Below are 17,906 nucleotides of genomic sequence, written 5' to 3' on the forward strand. Positions count from 1 at the left end.
TGGCTGGATGTCCTTTGGGTTGCGGTCCATTCTTGATATACACAGGAAACTGTTGAGCGTGAAAAACCCAGCAGGGTTGCAGTTCTTGACACAAACCGGTGCGCCTGGCACCTACTACTGTAATCTGTTTAAAGGCACTTAAATCTTGTGCATTGCCCATTCACCGACATGTACGTTTTCGTGAGAGTCTCAAAGTGTTTGGACGCTACAAACAGAAGTTGGAAGATCGGCTGTACTGACTTCAGTCGAGTCCCAAGACGCTTGTGGGGGTCGTAGAGCAAAATGGAGGCTACAGACGATTTTGTGACAAGATCTATTTTCGGGATGTTCTGACAAACACTACTCCAGCTCTGTCACTTTTCACCGCAGATGCGGAAGTGCGACATCGGCGGATGCAGTGGATTGAGATGCATCCAAATGAACAAGATGGAACCAGATATCTGTAGCCTAAACTGACAGATTTTGGGGGGGATTCTGTTATGCTAATTAGATTTCCATGGGGGCGTGGACATCGACTTTAGGTGGTTAAAAAATCCTTCAGAGTATATTGACGCACCTGTGCGTAAATCTAATAAACATAATAGAAAAATCCACATCAAAATCCGGCATCTGCCTATGTCGCCTTTCGCATCTGCAATGGAAAGTGGCAGAGCTACAGCGCTGTTTGTCAGACCAAGAGACATCCCGAAAATTGGTCTTCTTACAAAAACATCTGTAACGGTTTGGCCTACTAACAATGGTGTTCTCCGTTTTGCTCTACGACCCCCACAATCCCCACGGGACTCGTCTGAAGGTAACCCATACAAATGAATGGAAGTATGGAGGTACAGTGCCTTGTATGGAGGAGTATGGAGGTACAGTGCCCAATCACAGCTGGATTGTGACACAGCCTGGAATAAAACCAGGGTCTGAAGTGATGCCTCTAGCACTGAGATGCAGTGCCTTAGACCACTGCGCCACTCGGGAGCAAAGGAACTAGCTCCACCTCCCTTCTCTAACCTCAGGTCCCAGAACATGACTTTTAAACAAGGAGAGCATGTGACTCACTTTGCTAGCTCCGCCAGCCAGTCTGTCGCGGCTGCTGTGGTGTGGGGAGTGTTACCAATACCTAATGTTGTGGGGCAGCACAGCTCCCATCCTCCTCCACAGTAATAATCTCAAGTGCTTCTACAGCAAGGAATTCCCCTCGCCAGAACAGGAAAGAAAGGCACATCACTCCAGAGAAGAAGTAGAAACTGAACTGGGGCATTACAAGAGCCAGCAGTAGACTCCACCTTTAAAATAATAGGCCAAGGGGAGTGGAAGAATATTGGAAACCAATGCATGAGCTTTTGGGCATGTCTCAATCTACTTTAAAAAAAAACTTTATTTAACTAGGCAAGTCAGTTAAGAACAAATTCTTAATTACAATGACAACCTACCCCGGATGACGCTGGGCCAATTGTGTGCTGCCCAATCACTGACGGATTGTGATAGAGCCTAAAATTGAACAAGGGTCTGTAGTGATTTCTCTAGCACTGAGATGCAGTACCTTAGACCACTGCACCACTCAGGAGTACTTGTTTCCATTCAAATATTTCTAAAGAGATATTTGTTTGTATAACCTCTCTAGTAATGATCACGATTGGCCAGATGGGAGCATTACATCTCCATTCACACATCATCATCACACACCTAAACACACCTCATTACATCACCAAATGAATCCAAGACTGCAGCAGAGTTTTGACACCCAATGTTGAAATAAATTGATGTGACTTCCCCTCTTAGCTAAAACCACAGCCTAAGGGAGTGATTTATTTTGAAGGTTTAACTTCTTTGACAAATTGAAATGGCAAGAGATCAAATGGACCAGCAAGAGCTTATCGATGCAAAAAATGATCCTTGGCACTGTCCTATGACATTTTGTTAAACAGCATAAAAGTGTGTCTGGGTATTTACAGAATGGGAGAACAAGGCTGTTCCATTAGAGCCATTACAGAGGATTTAGATGAGATGTAGCATTGGATACTGGCAGACAATGGTGAGATCCTGCTTCAACTAGCCTACTACAGCAAAACTGCACTGCACACACTATGAAATAAGACAAATAAAAGCAGGTCTTCAAAACTCAACGTTGAAAGATACATTATAAACTTTATTCAAAAAAATGTCAGGAAAAAACAGATACCTAAGCTGCAATAAATCACAAACAAATGTCAATACCATGATAGCAACTCATGGCAGCAACCGACCCAGTGGCTGCTATAATTTTTATTTATAAAAATATATATATTATACTGAACAAAAATATAAATGCAACATGTAAAGTGTTGGTCCCATGTTTCCTGAGCTGAAATAAAAGATTCCAGAAATGTTCCATACGCACAAAAAGCTTATTTCTCTCAAATGTTGTCCACAAATTTGTTTACATCCCTGTTAGTGAGCATTTCGCCTTTGCCAAGATAATCCACCTGACAGTTGTGGCATATTAAGAAGCTGATTAAACAGCACGATCATTACACAGGTGCACCTTGTGCTGGGGACAATAAAAGACCTCTCTAAAATGTGCAGTTTTGTCACGCAACACAATGCCACAGATGTCTCAAGTTTTGAGAGAGAGCGCAAATTGGCATGCTGACTGCAGGAATGTCCACCAGAGCTGTTGCCAGAGAATGTTAATTTCTCTACCATAAGCTGCCTCCAATGTTGTTTTAGAGAATTTGGCAGTACATCCAACCGGCCTCAAAACCGCAGACCACGTGTATGGCATCGTGTGGGCGAGCGGTTTGCTGATGTCAACGTTGTGAACAGAGTGCCCCATGGTGGCGGTTGTGTTATGGAATGAGCAGGCATACAGTTAGCTACAGACAACGAACACAATTGCATTTTATCAATGGCAATTTAAATGCACATAGACACTGTGACGAGATCCTGAGGCCCATTGTCGTGCCATTCATCTGCCGCCATCACCTCATGTTTTAGCATGATAATGCATGGCCCTATGTCGCAAGGATCTGCACACAATTCCTGGAAACTGAAAATGTCCCAGTTCTTCCATGGCCTGTATACTCACCAGACATGTCCCCCATTGAGCATGTTTGGGATGCTCTGGATCGACGTGTACGACAGCGTGTTCCAGTTTCCGCCAATATCCAGCAATTTAGCACAACCATTGAAGAGGGGTTTGACAACATTCCACAGGCCACAATCAACAGCCTGATCAACTCTATTGCGAAATAGATGTGTCGCTCTGCATGAGGCAACAGTGGTTACACCAGATACTGACTGGTTTTCTGATCCACACCCCTACCTTTTTTTAAAGGTATCTATGACCAACAGATGCATATCTGTATTCTCAGTCATGTGAAATCCATAGATTAGGGCCTAATGAATTTATTTCAATTGACTGATTTCCTTGTATGAATTGTAACTCAGTAAAATCTTTGAAAGCTCATAAAAGTACATTAAATGCATTTCCTGTAAAAAAAAAATATATATTGTTCAAAACAAGCTGATCAGTTACTTACTACTCTGCCCCTCAGTGACGTCTCCGTGGGGGTGCACAGACCATTGTTAGATTGTGTTGCCAGCTATTTACTATGAGGGGGAACAGCCCCAATGAAATCTCAGGATTTCATAGCATAAATGTGCGTCCATTCAGTCAGAACGTCTGGGTCTGCTCTAGTCTCCTCCTCCCAATGAGTCTCTCGTGCCAGATGGCTTATTTCCTCACGTGAGACTACAGTAGATCTGCTCTATCAGGTTCAGATGGCGCTAAAGCAAATTGTAATTAACTTGTAAATAAATAATCATACACTAGCTATATCTTTCTTATCGCAGATCTGGTAGGATATTGTTTCCCCCTGATGTTGTTTATCAGGTTCTACTGTAGGTGACAGGGCAACATGTTGTGTGGACTAAAACAGCATAAAACCGGGTGTATCACAAAGCGTGATCAAATTAATTAACTAGTTATATACTTTTTTTGAAACATTGACAAATAGTTTGGTAGATTTTTGGGTCAAATTAACCAGCTATGTACCTTTGATAAGCAGCTAGCTAGCTATAGCCGGTAGCTTGCTAGCTAGTTAGCTCCAATGCCAATTTCAAGTATTTTTAAACTCATATCTCACTAACTCGGAAGTATTAAGTTATTTCAGAATGAATGTTCACTGGCTAGCGCATCATGCTTTGTGACATTATGTTAGCTAGCTATCCCTAGTTAGATAATGTGTTATTTTATCTGTATACTTGTTGCATTCTCTCTGGGGCACTCGTTTGTTCGTGTGCTGGCTGCTCATTCTAAATGGTATAATCTAATCTGTTCAAAACTGTGGCAGCATGTGCAGCAGTGGTCATTAAATTTTTGACATGCAAAAGTTAAATAGGTGTATTTATGCTGTTGTTCAAATGCACAGATCGCTTTAAATATCTTCTCAAATAAACTACCGGTAGTTCAAAATCATATTTCTGTCATGCTGCTTTGTTGACAACGCCAACCATCTCGCTCCCCGGGTATTCAGCCAATCAGCGGCCGCCGATTGGTTGAATACCCGGGGCAACACATTCTGGCAACACGAACAACCACAACAAGATGCTGCAGAAGTTGATAGGATATATGGACTGAGCCACAAATGGAACCGTATTCCATATATAGTGCACTTCTTTTGACCAGGGCCCATAAGGCTTTTATCTTTTGAAAATATCCAGGGGGGATTTTTGTTTTACCTTTTTCATTTGAGACCAGTGGGGTTATTTCCCTTAGAAATTGCATGGTGCTAGTCAGCAGAGCAGTGATAGATGTTCATTATAATGATGTCATTTTACTCTGAATAGGGACTGCAAATCAAATGCCATTCCATTGGTTAAGTTACAGCAATCTTTTAATACCCTCCCTTATAAAACCAGTGTAGATGAAGCATGCATCCCAAATGGCACCTTAATCCTTACATAGAGCCACATGTGTCCTGGTCAAAAGTGGTGAACTACATAGGGAATAGGGTGCCATTTTGGATGCTGCCAAAGAGATTGTTCAAAGCAGACTGGCTGGTATGTGGAAGAATGCTTGCTGCAGCATTTCCTCCTGATGGATACTAGCTGGGGTTTTAAGGTGATCATATGGCTCAGGTTTTAATTATCTCTGTCTACATTCCAAATGGCACACTATTCCCTATATGGTGCGCTACTTTTGACCGGGGCCCATAGGCACGATACAGAGAAAAGGGTGCCATTTGGGACACAAACCTCTGAGTAATGCATGTCTCCATATCCCACTGCCCATAATATCACAGATCTGAATAGCATGAAGATGCCAGATTTGTTTTTTGTTATTCCAATTGAATGGTAATTATTCGATTCGATTAGTGTAAGCCAAATAAGTGTTGAGAGACTCAACAAGAAAACATAACCTGCAGAAACTTGTAAAGGTACAATGTTCTCAAAAATAGTATTGGGTTTCAGAGGGCATTCTGGCCTCCACCGTTTACATTTTAGTAATTTAGCAGACGCTCTTATCCAGAGCGACTTACAGTTAGTGAGTGCATAATATTTCTTATTTTTTTCATACTGACCCCCCGTGGGAATCGAACCCACAACCCTGGCGTTGCAAGCGCCATGCTCTACCAACTGAGCTACACAGGGCCGTTGTAATGTAAAAGACAAAGCTATTTATTCGCTGGGTTTGTTCTCCCTGCCCATATCATTCTCTGTATTTGACTCAGTTATTATACCAACTCCTAGCAGGTGCGTGTTTTATTGCCTGTGAGGTGATCGCAAAATGAGTGCCAGTGTGCAAGGTCGTCTTCCCACTGTTATGAAAATGGAAACTACATTTATCATAAACTAGATGGACTGGTATGTGTTCAATGGGGGTTAGAATAAATAAATGTATTCTCTAAAATTGGATTCAAAGGTGAGATTAGCATCAAATATCACACCAAAGGCCATAAGCACCAAAGGGAGGCTGACGTTGTTGCAGACATCACTTGCTTCTTTAGCGTTACCTGTTTTCAATTTCAGAGAGATCCAACAGTGGGAGGCAGAATGTACCTTTCACTGCGTCATTGTCTCATGGATTGCATTCAAGTGAGTGAAAAATGTTTTCTTTTATCGCTCTGGTATGTGGTACATTTTCACAACTCAGTACAAAACTCAAAACAGATCATCAAAAAGGCAGTTGTTTCAAAACTCTAAGCACATTTTCAATTGACTATGTACAACACAAAATCATAGTCACTTTTTCACCAAACTTAATCGGTGTTTCATCTAGAAATACATGTTTCACATTGCAATACATGTTCATATAAAGTAATTGCCTTTCACAATGCAATGCTCCAATTAAGTTTGATATGATTATCTTCTCTTTTGTTAAAATAAATTGTACTATTACTTAATCCGACTGCTCTTAATTGATGATCACTTAAACATTAGGTAAACCTGTAGATTTTACATGTAAACTGATTTGTCTACTACAGATTTTGAGAACTACATAATGAAAATGTTTGTCTGTAAAGTAGAAACGTACAGTTGTTTATATCACTTTTTTGCTATTTTCACAACAATGTGGTGAATTTTCAAAACTCTTAGTACAAAACTCCAAACTGGTAACGCAGTCTTACATTCAAAACCTTTCATTGTGCATTCATTTTGTTTGGAGACATCTTTCACCACACAACCATTGATCCAAAACATAAGTTTACTCTGAAATATAATGAGTACATTGGTTTAATCACCAAAACATATTGAAATCTTACATTTAGCAGACGCTCTTATCCAGAGCAATTTGGGTTAAGTGCCTTGCTTAAGGGCACATCGACAGATTTTTCACATAGTCAGCTCGGGGATTAGAACCAGGGACCTTTCGGTGACTGGCACAACGCTCTTACCCACTAAGCTATCTTCTCTATTTAGCTATTTTAACAACCAGTTAATCCAATAGCAAAGAATGTAAGATACATGTTTCAAATTTGCCCTTTGAATGTGATATGCTAGAGTACTGTAAATTACAGTACATTACACTGTTTTCACATTAGGCAACACACTTGACTACCCATTAAAATTGACTGAACATCACATTTCCATCATTTCTATCCCATGTGTGATCAAAGGTGCGATCAATGAAGACATGTATTACAATGTAATCAAAAGAAAGAATTGAAAGAAACATCATGTTTAGCAGGATCTAGTTTGCATCAAGCCTGTCTTGAGCATTTGGCCCTAGGTTCTCATCGAAATCACAGTAAACATCCTCATTGTTCATGCACCTGGGGTAAAGCCTTTTTGCATGCCAAATCCAATCCTGACACAGGTCTGGATTGAAATCATTGCATGCCTCATCCATGGCCTGAAGGAGGGTGGTACGCTCATGGGAATGGCAACGATACATCTTCCACCTGTATTGTAATCGTGTATAGTATTTTACAGTATTGTATTCTACATCATTATTGTAGTGCTGCTGTACGTGGCTCAGTTCATAATGGCACTAGCAACACCACTGGGGTCACATACCAAAATGTGAGGACTGTTGTCACTTTGGATAAAAGTGTCTGCTACGTAAATGGCATATATTACGGTATTACACTACTGTATTGGCCAATGCAATTTTAGTAAAGCAGTGTGAACCCCCCCATCAAAAAGACCCCAGCAACTTCATTTTGGATACATGATATACACTGAGTGTACAAAACATTAAGAACACCTTCCTAATATTGAGTTGCACCTCCTAAGGGATCATAGCTTTCACCTGGATTCACCTGGTCAGTCCATGTCATGGAAAGTGTTCTTAATGTTTTGTACATTCAGTGTATACTCGAATGTACTGCTATGATGATGACTATAATGATTTTACTTCACAGTACGTACATTTTTTAAAATATTGACAAGATCAGAGATGTACTGAGGGCCCAGCCTCATGAGGGGGAAGAGGCGTTGTTGTGCCCTTTTCATGACTGTGTTGGTGTGTTTGGACCATGATAGATCCTTAGAGATGTGGACACGAGGAACCTCTCGACACGCTCCACTATAGCCTTGTCGATGTGAATGGGGGCGTGCTCGGGCCCTCCGTTTCCTGTAGTCCACGATCAGCTCCTTCATCTTGCTGACGTTGATGGAGCGGTTGTACTGAGCCACGTACAGGACCACTACAGCAGGTGCAGCAAAATGGCCAATACCGTAATATACTGTAATTCAGTAATATATGCCATTTACGTAGCAGAAATGGGAATCGAACCCAAAACTCTGGTGTTGCTAGTGCAATGCTCTTATGAATAAAATAAAATCAAAATTAATTCAAAATGTATTCGTCACATGCTTCGTAAACAACAGTTGTGGACTAACAGTGACATGCTGCCTTCCCAACAATGCAGAGAGAAAGAAAATAGAGAAATAATAGAAAAGTAAAACACGTAATAATAAAAGTAATAACAGATACACAATGAGTAACGATAACTTGGCTATATTCAAAGGGTACCAGCACCGAGTCGATGTGCAGGGGTACGAGGTAGTGACAGATAGTAAACAGTAGCAGTAGCGTATGTGATGAGTCAAAAAAAGTTAGTGCAAAAAGGGTCAATGCAGATAGTTAAATAGTTAACCAAATAGCTACCTGGACTAACTTCTTGTTTTTATAAGAAACATTAATGTGTTGGAAATTCCGAATTGTTTGCATAGTCAACTTACACACAGCACTGACACACAAACTTACCCCAACAGACATGCAACCAGGGGTATTTTCACAGTCCCCAGGACCAGAACAAATTCAAGGAAACGTACAGTATTATACAGAGCCATGAGTGCATGGAACTCCCATCTTATATAGAGAACAGCAAACCTGGTTTCAAAAAACGAATAAAGCAACACCTCACGGCACAACGTCTCTTCCCCATGTGACCTACTTGTTGTGTGTATGTACAGACATGTATGTGTAACTGATAGATGCACACACACACACTATATGTTCATGTTTTTAAATGTATGTCAATTGTAAAGTATTTTGTCTGTAATGTATTTTTCATGATGTGTCGGACCCGAGTAAAACTAGCAGTCTCCATTGGCTTCGGCCAATGGGTATCCTAATAAATCAAATCAAAAAACTATTTAGCAGGCTTGGGGGTAGAAGCTGTTCAGGGTCCTGTTCGTTCCAGACCTTGGTGCATTGGTACAGCTTGCCGTGCGGTAGAAGAGAGAACAGTCTATGACTTGGGTGGCTGGAGTCTTTGAACATTTTTAGGGCCTTCCTCTGACACCGCCTGGTATAGAGATCCTGGATGGCAGGGAGCTCGGCCCCAGTGATGTACTGGGCTGTCTGCACCACCCTCAGTAGCGCCTTGCGGTCAGATGCCAAGCAGTTCCCATACCAAGCAGTGATGCAGCCAGTCAAGATACTCTCAATGGTGCAGCTGTATAACTTTTGAGGATCTGAGTGCCTCCTGAAGGGGAAGAGGCATTGTCATGCTCTTTTCACGACTGTGTTGGTGTGTTTGGACCATGACAGATTCTTAGTGATGTGGACACCGAGGAACATGAAGCTCTGGACCCTCTCCACTACAGCCCCGTCGACGTGAATGGGAGCTTGCTCGGCCCTCCGTTTCCTGTAGTCCACGATGAGCTCCTCTGTCTTGCTGACAAACAGGTGGAAGATGTATGATTGCCATCCACATGACAAAATATTTTCCCCCAGGTGCATGAACAATGAGGATATTTATTGCGATTTCGATGAGAACCTAGGGCCAAATGCTCAAGACAGGCTTGATGCAAACTAACGCCTGCTAAACATTATGTTTCTTTTATTTCTTTATTTTGATTACATTGTGAAACATGTCTTCAATGATCACACCTTTGATAACACATGGGATAGAAGTTATGGATCTTTGATGTCAAGTGTGTCAAGTGCATTGCCTAATGTGAAAACATTGTAATGTGCTGTAATTTACAGTACTTTAGCATACCACATAAAAAATGCCAAGGGGGATGAATACTTTTGCAAGGCACTGTATGTATAATGGCGCCGGAGGAGATGGTTGCCGTTTTACGGGCTCCTAACCAACTATGCTAATACAGTGGTTTGCGAAAGTATTCACCCCCCTTGGCATTTTTCCTATTTTGTTGCCTTACAACCTGGAATTAAAATGGATTTTGTGGGGGGTTGTATCAATTGATTTACACAAAATGCCTACCACTTTGAAGATGCAAAATATGTTTTGTGTGAAACAAACAATAAATAAGACAAAAAAACAGAAAACTTGAGAGTGCATAACTATTCACCTCCCCAAAGTCAATACTTTGAAGAGCCACATTTTGCAGCAATTACAGCTGCAAGTCTCTTGGGGTATGTCTCTATAAGCTCGGCACATCTAGCCACTGGGATTTTTGCCAATTTTTCAAGGCAAAACTGCTCCAGCTCCTTCAAGTTGGATGGGTCCCACTGGTGTACATCAATCTTTAAGTCATACCACAGATTCTCAATTGGATTGCATTAAATGCATTCCAAGACATTTAAATGTTTCCCCTTAAACCACTTGCTTTAGCAGTATGCTTAGGGTCATTGACCTGCTGGAAGGTGAACCTCCGTCCCATTCTCATTCTGACCAGTTTCCCAGTCCCTGTCGATGAAAAACATCCCTGCAGCATGATGCTGCCACAACCATGCTTCACTGTGGGGGTGGCGTTCTCGGGGTGATGAGAGGTGTTGGGTTTGCGGCAGATATAGCGTTTTCTTTGATGGCCAAAAGCTCAATTTTAGTCTATTCTGACCAGAATACCTTCTTCCATATGTTTGGGGAGTCTCCCACATGCCTTTTGGTGGGCGGCCCTCTCTTGGCAGGTTTATTGTGGTGCCATATTCTTTCAATTTTTTAATAATGGATTTAATGGTGCTTCGTGGGATGTTCAAAGTTTCTGATATTTTTTTATAACCCAACCCTGATCTGTACTTCTCCACAACTTTGTCCCTGACCTGTTTGGAGAGCTCCTTGGTCTTCATGGTGCCGCTTGCTTGGTGGTGCCCCTTGCTTAGTGGTGTTGCAGACTCTGGGGCCTTTCAAAACAGGTGTGTATATATACTGAGATCATGTGACAGATCATGTGACACTTAGATTGCACACAGGTGGACTTTATTTAACTAATTATGTGACTTCTGAAGGTAATTGGTTGCACCAGATCTTATTTAGGGGCTTCATAGCAAAGGGGGTGAATACATATGCACGCACCACTTTTCCGTTATCTATTTTTTTAATTTCACAAATTTGGACGATTTTGTATGTCCATTACATGAAATCCAAATAAAAATCAATTTAAATTACAGGTTGTAATGCAACAAAATAGGAGAAACGCCAAGGGGGATGAATACTTTTGCAATGCACTGTATCTTAAATGTTTTGCTATTGGATTAACTGGTTGTTAAAATAACTAAATTGAAACAAATAATATATTGTTGTGCTTTGGTGATTAAACCAATGTACTCATTATATGTCACAGTTAACTTATATTTATATTTTTGTGTAGTGAAAAATGTCTCCAAACAAAATGAATGCACAATTAAAGGTTTTTAATGTAAGACTGGCTGCGTTACAAGTGTTACCTATTTGGAGTTTTGTAATAAGTGTTTTGAAAATTCACCACATACTTGTGAAAATAGTACCATAGCAATGCATTTTTTTAAATTGTGATTCATGATTTAGAATGCTGTGCTGTGTTGCTGTGGAATAATGTAAGCCAGAGGGTAATTTTAATAACCTGAAGAAGCCATAATAATTAAAGGAGCAGTGAACATTTTCAAAAAGGTTAGTTTGTGTCTTATAATAAATAAATATGAAAGCATCTTGAGTTACGACTGTTCACTGCAGCAATGCAGCAGAATGGGTTCAGCCCCCACCCTCAGATAGAGATACTTCTTACCTGCTTGGGCAGATCAAAGCAGATCTCTGTGCATATTAGAAAATACAGGGACTCATTTTGATTGCTCAAAGTGACACAGAGATGCTCAGCTATGCATTCCCCCTGTCAGAGGCAAACAAAGACATTTCTCTCTGGGAGGAGAGAGGCTTGTGATTTCTATAACATGCCTAACCTGTGGTGACCAATCACAATAGTAGAAAACAATCCCGAGCGCTGAGGGGGAGAGAGGGAAGGGTTTATGTTGTCACTGCTGGAGGTTTTAGAATCTCCTGTTATCTCACAGATAATGTTCATGTTCACACGGACCACCACCTCATTCCTTTAAGTTGACCTATAAAGGTGCTGTGTGGAGTCATAATACACACACACAAACATACAGACATAGAGGAATGTATAGTATGGTGGAACGACAGGCTTCGCTTTACATTTTGATTTACACTGCTCCAAAAAATAAAGGGAACACTTAAACAACACAATGTAACTCCAAGTCAATCACACTTCTGTGAAATCAAACTGTCCACTTAGGAAGCAACACTGATTGACAATAAATTTCACATGCTGTTGTGCAAATGGAATAGACAACAGGTGGAAATTATAGGCAATTAGCAAGACACCCCCAATAATGGACTGGTTTTGCAGGTGGTGACCACAGACCACTTCTCAGTTCCTATGCTTCCTGGCTGATGTTTTGGTCACTTTTGAATGCTGGCGGTGCTTTCACTCTAGTGGTAGCATGAGACGGAGTATACAACCCACACAAGTGGCTCAGGTAGTGCAGCTCATCCAGGATGGCACATCAATGCGAGCTGTGGCAAGAAGGTTTGCTGTGTCTGTCAGCGTAGTGTCCAGAGCATGGAGGCGCTACCAGGAGACAGGCCAGTACATCAGGAGACGTGGAGGAGGCCGTAGGAGGGCAACAACCCAGCAGCAGGACTGCTACCTCCGCCTTTGTGCAAGGAGGAGCAGGAGGAGCACTGCCAGAGCCCTGCAAAATGACCTCCAGCAGGCCACAAATGTGCATGTGTCTGCTCAAACGGTCAGAAACAGACTCCATGAGGGTGGTATGAGGGCCCGACGTCCACAGGTGGGGGTTGTGCTTACAGCCCAACACCGTGCAGGATGTTTGGCATTTGCCAGAGAACACCAAGATTGGCAAATTTGCCACTGGCGCCCTGTGCTCTTCACAGATGAAAGCAGGTTCACACTGAGCACGTGACAGACGCGACAGAGTCTGGAGACGCCGCGGAGAACGTTCTGCTGCCTGCAACATCCTCCAGCATGACCGGTTTGGCGGTGGGTCAGTCATGGTGTGGGGTGGCATTTCTTTGGGGGGCCGCACAGCCCTCCATGTCCAGCCTGACTGCCATTAGGTACCGAGATGAGATCCTCAGACCCCTTGTGAGACCATATGCTGGTGCGGTTGGCTCTGGGTTCCTCCTAATGCAAGACAATATTAGACCTCATGTGGCTGGAGTGTGTCAGCAGTTCCTGCAAGAGGAAGGCATTTATGCTATGGACTGGCCCGCCCGTTCCCCAGACCTGAATCCAATTGAGCACATCTGGGACATCATGTCTCGCTCCATCCACCAACGCCACGTTGCACCACAGACTGTCCAGGAGTTAGCGGATGCTTTAGTCCAGGTCTGTGAGGAGATCTCTCAGGAGACCATCCGCCACCTCATCAGGAGCATGCCCAGGCGTTGTAGGGAGGTCATACAGGCACTTGGAGGCCACACACACTACTGAGCCTCATTTTGACTTGTTTTAAGGACATTACATCAAAGTTGGATCAGCCTGTAGTGTGGTTTTCCACTTTAATTTTGAGGGTGACTCCAAATCCAGACCTCCATGGGTTGATAAATTTAATTTCCATTGATAATTTTTGTGTGATTTTGTTGTCAGCACATTCAACTATGTAAAGAAAAAAGTATTTAATAAGATTATTTCATTCATTCAGATCTAGGATGTGTTATTTTAGTGTTCCCTTAATTTTTTTGAGCAGTGTAGATTTAGGCCTATCCGTTGCAAAAGTGTCAATGAGTGCTGTTTCCATGTTTGCTGTTATTGTATGAAGTGGAATGTTCTCTCCTGTCTTTTCATTGACAGACATAGACAAACCCCCCAAAATCATATATACTATTGCACGATGTGCATTCTCATATTTAATGAAAAATATAACATTTAGGGTGAGGGTCCACTTCAACTCACTGCATAATATGCATATAAAACTGTCAACGGTTTAGAAAAAAAAAAACACATAGAAAATTAAAGCTGTAAAATAGTTGTTTTTAATTATTGAAGAAGATCGGCAATAGGACAGGAAACAGTTGTGCCTGGCTAAAAGAAGACATATTGTGTTCCATTATTCGTCATGGTTCGTGCACCTGAGAGCGGAACAATGTCAGACTCATCGGTCCAAACAAAAGATGCCTTCATTCAAGAACACATCTTAGGGAGATGACAGCTGCAATATTGGCCTCTATGTATGCAGGTAGGTGACATACTAGGTTAGAGGAAATAGCCCTTTCAGTCTGTCCACTGCTATTTTGGAAAGATAACGTAAGATTAGTGTACTTTGGAAGAATACTATGAAGCCTAGAGAGTATTAATGCTGGGCTCACATGTGCAATCTGTTGAAGGGATAAATCAAGGAAAGTTCCAAGACTGTGTCCCAAATGGCACCCTATTCCCTTTATAGTATACTACTTTTGACCAGGGCCGATATGGCTCTGGTCAAAAGTAGTGCACTATATAGGAAATAGCAGGGTTCCAATTGGGACACAAATAAGACTCTATATTCTCTGATATCAGTCATGATCTGACTGACACTGGCCACTGCTGCTCGGCCATGGAAACCCATTTCATGAAGCTCCCGACGAACAGTTATTGTGCTGACGTTGCTTCCAGAGGCAGTTTGGAACTCGGTAGTGAGTGTTGCAACCCAGGACATACGATTTTTACGCGCTGCGCTCTTCAGCACTCGGCGGGCCCGTTCTGTGAGCTTGTGTGGCCTACCACTTCGCGGCTGAGCCGTTGTTGCTCCTAGATGTTTCCACTTCACAGTAACAACGCTTACAGTTGACCGGGCAGCTCTAGCAGGGCAGAAATGTGTTGTTGGAAAGGCGGCATCCTATGACGATGCTGTCACTGAGCTTGTCATTAAGGCCATTCTACTGCCAATGTTTGTCTATAGAGATTGCATGGCTGTGGGCTCAATTTTATACACCTATCAGCAACGGGTGTGGCCGAATCCACTAATTTGAAGGGGTGTCCACATACATTTGTATATACAGTGTAGCTTGGAGCTTTCAGATTTATTTTTTATTAAAGGGGCAATCTGCAGTTGAAACAAAAACAAAGTGTACTGCCTACCATAGTTTCAGTAAAAAACATGAGGGATGGGGCTGGAGAAATGTAACAACTCTCAAATGTTTATTTAACCTTTATTTTGACAGGGAGTCAAAGCTGATACCAAGGTCTCTTTTTCAGATGAGCCCTGTATAACACAACAATACAGATCGAAATAAAATACACAGATCAAACTACACATCCATACACACATATAGTCAATAATACACAAAAAGCAAAACACAATCAATCATAAAAAACAAACACATTCTTCTTCAGTTAAAAGGTCCCCTAATAGCCGTCTGAATTGCCCTAGAGCAGGGGTAGGCAACCCCGTTTCTGGAGTGCTGCAGGTACTACAGGATTTTGTTCCAACTAGGCATCACACCTGACCAACTGAGCTAATTAATCAGTTCAGTCATTGCCTGAATTCAACACAACTGGTCTTCCAGGTCGCTTAAATCAAAAACATGAGGCGCCTGCAGCACTCCAGGACCAGGGTTGTCTACACCTGCCCTAGAGGCACCCATTACTCCTATTTTAGACTGCTTTGGAGATCATTCCACACATAAGGTGCAGAAAAACTAAAAGCAGATCTACCCATCTCAGTGGAGATTGAAGGGATCTCAAGAGTTAGCCAACCCTGTGATTGGGTCTGGTGACTCATATGTCTGTAATTTAACAATGAAGTAAGGTATGGCAGAAGATTGCACATTTGTTCATTTTTTAAATGTTTTAGTCATTTAGCAGATGCTCTTATCCAGAGCGACTTACAGTAGTGAGTGCATACATTTCATACTTTTATTCGTACAAGAGGGCATTATAAACAAAAAGAGAGCAGTGCAAAAAGAGAGCAGTGCATTGATCTATGAGACTTAAGATATATATATATATATATATATATATATATATATATATATATATATACTGCTAAAAAAAATTAAGGGAACACTAAAATAACACATCCTAGATCTGAATGAATGAAATAATCTTATTATTATTATTATTATTATTGTGCTGACAACAAAATCACACAAAAATTATCAATGGAAATCAAATGTATCAACCCATGGAGGTCTGGATATGGAGTCACCCTAAAAATTAAAGTGGAAAACCACACTACAAGCTGATCCAACTTTGATGTAATGTCCTTAAAACAAGTCAAAATGAGGCTCAGTAGTGTGTGTGGCCTCCAGGTGCCTGTATGACCTCCCTACAACGCCTGGGCATGCTCCTGATGAGGTGGCGGATGGTCTCCTGAGGGATCTCCTCCCAGACCTGGACTAAAGCATCCGCCAACTCCTGGACAGTCTGTGGTGCAACGTGGCGTTGGTGGATGGAGCGAGACATGATGTCCCAGATGTGCTCAATTGGATTCAGGTCTGGGGAACGGGCGGGCCAGTCCATAGCATAAATGCCTTCCTCTTGCAGGAACTGCTGACACACTCCAGCCACATGAGGTCTAATATTGTCTTGCATTAGGAGGAACCCAGAGCCAACCGCACCAGCATATGGTCTCACAAGGGGTCTGAGGATCTCATCTCGGTACCTAATGGCAGTCAGGCTGGACATGGAGGGCTGTGCGGCCCCCCAAAGAAATGCCACCCCACACCATGACTGACCCACCGCCAAACCGGTCATGCTGGAGGATGTTGCAGGCAGCAGAACGTTCTCCACGGCATCTCCAGACTCTGTCACGTCTGTCACGTGCTCAGTGTGAACCTGCTTTCATCTGTGAAGAGCACAGGGCGCCAGTGGCGAATTTGCCAATCTTGGTGTTCTCTGGCAAATGCCAAACATCCTGCACGGTGTTGGGCTGTAAGGACAACCCCCACCTGTGGACGTCGGGCCCTCATACAACCCTCATGGAGTCTGTTTCTGACCATTTGAGCAGACACAAGCACATTTGTGGCCTGCTGGAGGTCATTTTGCAGGGCTCTGGCAGTGCTCCTCATGCTCCTCCTTGCACAAAGGCGGAGGTAGCAGTCCTGCTGCTGGGTTGTTGCCCTCCTACGGCCTCCTCCACATCTCCTGATGTACTGACCTGTCTCCTGGTAGCGCCTCCATGCTCTGGACACTACGCTGACAGACACAGCAAACCTTCTTGCCACAGCTCGCATTGATGTGCCATCCTGGATGAGCTGCACTACCTGAGCCACTTGTGTGGGTTGTAGACTCCGTCTCATGCTACCACTAGAGTGAAAGCACCGCCAGCATTCAAAAGTGACCAAAACATCAGCCAGGAAGCATAGGAACTGAGAAGTGGTCTGTGGTCACCACCTGCAAAACCAGTCCATTATTGGGGGTGTCTTGCTAATTGCCTATAATTTCCACATGTTGTCTATTCCATTTGCACAACAGCATGTGAAATGTATTGTCAATCAGTGTTGCTTCCTAAGTGGACAGTTTGATTTCACAGAAGTGTGATTGACTTGGAGTTACATTGTGTTGTTTAAGTGTTCCCTTTATTTTTTGGAGCAGTGTAAATCAAAATGTAAAGCGAAGCCTGTCGTTCCACCATACTATACATTCCTCTATATCTGTATGTTTGTGTGTGTGTATTATGACTCCACACAGCACCTTTATAGGTCAACTTAAAGGAATGAGGTGGTGGTCCGTGTGAACCGTGTATATAGACAGAGCTATGGAAGCAAGGACTGATATCAAAATTATAGTTTTAACCA

Source organism: Coregonus lavaretus, assembly GCF_964263955.1.
Source record: "Coregonus lavaretus genome assembly, chromosome: 32".
Classification (NCBI taxonomy): domain Eukaryota; kingdom Metazoa; phylum Chordata; class Actinopteri; order Salmoniformes; family Salmonidae; genus Coregonus; species Coregonus lavaretus.